Source organism: Alosa pseudoharengus, unplaced genomic scaffold (assembly GCF_046254945.1).
Source record: "Alosa pseudoharengus isolate Yale_2024_CS ecotype anadromous, Long Island Sound unplaced genomic scaffold, YU_APseudo_1.1 YU_APseudo_1.1_scf_11, whole genome shotgun sequence".
NCBI lineage: Eukaryota > Metazoa > Chordata > Actinopteri > Clupeiformes > Clupeidae > Alosa > Alosa pseudoharengus.
Window position 1 is genome coordinate 34,336,722 of NW_027468576.1, and position 5,000 is coordinate 34,341,721.

Sequence of the window (5,000 nt, forward strand, 5' to 3'; positions counted from 1 at the left end):
AGAAGGCCACTCTGAGAATGCTGCCACTGGCCACTGCCAAAGCCAAATGTCACACCTAACAATGGGAGCAAAAGTGAAACTCAATTTACTGAAGCTTGCCATGGGTCCTTGTCCTTGGCCTGCACCACGCTGTTCCACCAAGTTTCATGAAAATCGTGCTGGTAGTTTTTTATGTAACCTTGCTGACAGGCACACAGCCAGACAAAGCTAACTAAACATGACCTCAGAGGTAACAGTAACACACACACTGCACTGAATGCTCCATACCAAATCATTACACTGTCAGACGCACATAACACAAGAAGTGCTTGGAGGTTCAGTGTAAACAATGAGACTATTGTTAGCGTGACCGTCGAAGCTAGCAGAGGTAGTGACATGCACTGATGCAGGCACTGAGGCTGACACACACATCCACACACCCCCAGGCAGGCAGTGCAGTCACACCTTGGTAAAACCCCGACTGACTGACACCATCAGCATCACTGTCAACATCACAGAACTACAGCGGAGAGAGAGAGCGGGGGAGAGAGAGTGAATAAGTGGGAGAGAGAGAGAGAGAGACTGAGTGGGAGACAGAGAGAGAGAGAGAGAATATCACGCACCATCCAAAGAGAAAATCCAGGGTATAACGCTGAAGTGATGATAGAGAGATAGAGAGGAGAAAGAGAAAGAGAAGACATCAGCCACCATCCAGAGACAGAGAAATCCAGGTAGCAGCACTGCCATGGGGACAGGGGTGGGGTGGAGGGGTAGCAGGTAGCAGCGCTGCCATGGGGACAGGGGTGGGGTGGAGGGGGGCAGCGGAGCGAGGGACAGCATCAAACACTTCTGTCCAGCCCTCCCACTCTCTCTTTTGAAGCTGACAGGGGGCAGTGTTCAACAAGAGCGAAAACAAAACCCCAACAGCTCTTGCCCACCCCTCACACACTGGACAAAGAGCCAGGTGCACTGTCCAGGAGTGTGTGTGCGTGTGCACGTTGGTCTGTATGTGCATATATCTCTATTATGTGTGTGTGTGTGTGCATGAGTGTAAGGTGTATGTGTGCATATGTATTTGGTGTGTGTTTCTGTGTGTGCACGTAAGTGTATGTGTGTAAGCCTCTCTCCCTCTCATCTCCCCCCGGCATAAACAGTGTCCATTTCTCTCTCCAGGCTCACTGGTAGTGGTGGGGGAGGGGGGGGGGGGGTCCTGCTGTCTTAAGGAGAGGCAGGTGCCATAGAAGAATGGGGGGTTGGGGGGCTGAAGACGAGTGCAGAGAAACACCTCTCTCTCTCTCTCTCTCTCTCTCTCTAATTCTTCTCCATCACCCACTCTTCATCCTCTCAACTTACTGACAATGTTGGACTCATAAATGGAGTGCAGACACATATTGGATATCCGCTGGTGATAATCGCTGATTTTATTGTGGTGCTCCTTTACTGTAGTGTGGGTATGGATATATTTTAAGTGTCTTTCATCCATATGACGGTTCAATATAAAAAAAAAATCATTCATATGAAGAAGTTTCAATAAAGGCAAGAGCAGGCGTGCATGCTGCCAACCACACTACTGTACATGTGCACACACACACACACACACACACACGAGGGAAAGCGAGAAAGAGAGAGGTGCTGCTTCCTGACGGGAAAACTCTGCTGAGTTTAGGCTGCAGTTAAAAGGGCTGTTTAGCTCATCTGCCGTAAATGGCCTGACGCAGACAGCAGGGCTGAGAGTGTGCTGGAGTGGGCAGGAGATCACGTAGCGCTGCCCTTCAGATGAGCCGCTCACACTTAATGGGCCACAGTGTAGATAGCAGACGTTTTGGGTGAGGGGATACCCTCCTCTCCTATGCTCTAATGCAGTGGTTCTCAAATGGGGGTACGCGAAGGCACTCCAGGGGGTACGTGAGATTTTAAAATATACATATATTTAAAAAGTAGAATCCATGCAAAAATACTTTAAAAACAATTATTTAATAAATATTGATATATTATTTATATTATATTTCAGTAGGCTATTCAATTTCATTATCCTAAAAACCCAGAGTCCTCCCCATACCAGGATGGTTTTAAGTATTTTTTTAAGTCTGTTTTAAGTCTTTTTTTCTCAACTAAAAATGCTTTGCGCTGGTTAGGGGGTACTTGGCTGAAAAAATATTTCACAGGGGGGTACATCACTGAAAAAAGGTTGAGAACCACTGCTCTAATGCACACTCAGTAATTCCCATACATTGACCTATTTGTGGTTGCCCACCACAATATCAACATTGACCACCACACAATGATTTTCCAGGTTGTACTAAATTGTGCTTAAATCTGGTTAGCATCATAACCACGCTGTGCTAATTTGTCAAAAACTGTTGCATTTAAGTTATTTCTGCAAACCAACCACCACAAATGGAATCCAATTCTCTGGGAAACATGGTAGACATCTAAACATCTGCCATATCATATGCTGGGCCTTATATATATGCATCATACATACAGTATATATAGGCCTACACAACATACAGTACACAGGAAATGCATTGCCTGAAGTTATCAGAAACTTTCAAAGGGGTATATTTATCTATTTCCAAATCAGACACAGTGTCTGAGAACGTTAAGCCCGGAGTGCATCTCTATTTAATCTCTCTAATGTCTCCGTCAAAGATAGAGTTTGGGTTCTCTAATGTCTCCGTGTCAAAGATAGAGTTTGGGTTCTCTAATGTCTCCGTGTCAAAGATAGAGTTTGGGTTCACTGATGTATGAACACAGCTCCCCACAGAAGCAGACAGTTATTCACCACTGTCTAATTTCACTACTGTGGTGGGTGAGCCCATGACCATTTTTAGCCCTGTGTGTGTCTGACCACAGGCGTTTCCAGTTCTGTATATGGCAGTGGGATTGTGTGTGTGTGTGTGATATCATTTTCTAGAAAATGCAGGACACGTGTCCTCTCTTTTGACATGCATGTTTTGTGTGTGTCTGTGTGCAATAATGTGCCTTTAGATCTAGGTGTGTGTATTTGTAATATGAATTGTTCATGTCTTTGCATGTGTGAGTGTGTGTGTGCGTGTGTGTGTGTGGGGGGGGGCAGGGGGGGTATGATGACTGGCTGAGATGGTAGGGGAGGCAGAGGTTGTGTATTGGATGCAGAGAGATGTGTGTAAATGCGTGTACACGGTGATGATGATGATGACAATGATGATGGCTCTGTTGGGAGTGTTGGCAGCCCATTGACGTATAAACACTGGAGTGTGTTGAGTGCAAAGAGATGTGTATTTGTCCTCTTGTGTGTATGTGTACCTGTGTGTGTGTGTGTAGAGATGGTGACTGGCGGTGAGGCCGCCCAGTGACGCAGGGATCATGATTCAAGTGGATGTGTATCTGTGTGTATCTGTGTGTGTGTGTGTGTGTGTGTGTGTGTGTGTGTGTGTCTGTGTGTGTGTGTGTGTGTGTGTGTGTGGCGACTGGTGGAGTGGTCATATGTTGAGAGGCGAGAGACAGGCATGTGACAGATGTGTAAGTGTGTCAATGGGACGAGGCTTACGCCGGATGATGAAGCCCTTACACTGACCCACACACCCACCCGCCCGCCCACTCACTCACTCGCCCTCGGTCACACACAAAGACACTCTTTCAGACGCATGGATTCTCTCACACACAAATATACACCCAATCACTCGCAGTCACACACCCAGCCTCCTGCTTTTCTCTTACTCAAACACAGAATATGTCTGTCTCTTTCTTACACCCCCCCGCCCCACACACACACACACACACACACACACACACACACACACACACACACACACACACACAGTCTCTTGCTCACCCACACACCAGCCAGAGTAACCACTGCCCTTAAGGGATGCATTAAGGTTCACTATCAGCTACTAATGGATTGACATTACTGTAATGCTACGTTGAACGATCACACTCACACACACACACACAAGCTCACACGCACACGCACACGCACACACACACAAGCACAGTTGTCAAAGAGACACAAGGAAAAGGCCTGGAGCAATCCACTCGTTTGCATTACCTTGGCTGAGCAGACCCTGAAAAACAGGCCTGTCTCGCCAGTGCTTCTGAACGCGTGTGGAGCTCCCGAGAGGGGCACCAGCACAGGGACAGGTCTGCCACTGCGAGCCCAGCACCAGAGCCCCTAAAGCGGGCAGGATCAAGCGCTGGCACTGGAGCTCAACAGGAACCACCAGCAACCAACCGACCAACAGCATTGCCAGCCAGGTTTCAATTAGTCTCTATCACACACACGCACAGGTATACATTTACACAAGCTCATGCGAACAACCTACACAAACAATCTCCACACATTCTTATCTGAATACAAACACACACACACACACACACACACACACACACACACACACACACACACACACAGACACACAGACACACAGACACACAGACACACAGACACACAGACACACAGACACACAGACACACAGACACACACACACACACACACACACACAGGGCCTCTGCAATCAGTCTGCTTTCTCCGACACAGTAAGGACAGGCCTCCCTACCCTGAGCGCCATAATATTTACTCTAGCTACGGCCCACCAACCCCCACCCACCCCAACACACACACACTCACACACACACTCTCTCCCCCAAGTCCTCCCTCAACCCAGTTTAAACACTTCATCAGCCAGACAAGTACGCTGAAGGCTGCCAATACACACACTCTCTTACTCTTCCGTGCGCACGCGCACACACACACAAATAGGAGCTCTTGTTAAAGGAGTCTCTCTCACACACACACACACACAGGAGCTCTTGTGAAAGGAGTGGGTGAAGCCGCTTGCGAGCGAGGAGGGCTGTTGTTCTTCACACGTACTCTGCTATTCTCATGCAGCTCTTTTCCCAGCCTCACTGCATTGTGCTGTGCTGTGGGTGTGAAGGACTGGCTCCTGTCTGCACATATGTGTGTGTGTGTGTGTGTGTGTAAGAAAGAGTGAGTTTGTATGAGTCTGTATGCGAGAAGGGGGGGGGATGTTGAATAA

At 47.9% G+C, this 5,000-nt stretch overlaps 1 protein-coding gene across 1 annotated transcript in view; it reads right to left on the reverse strand.

Annotated features, from left to right (window-relative positions):
• The window catches only part of LOC143117342 (uncharacterized protein C1orf21 homolog), a 27,904-nt gene that overhangs the window by 16,568 nt on the left and 6,336 nt on the right, over positions 1–5,000 (reverse strand). The gene's annotated exons all lie outside the window — the stretch shown is intronic.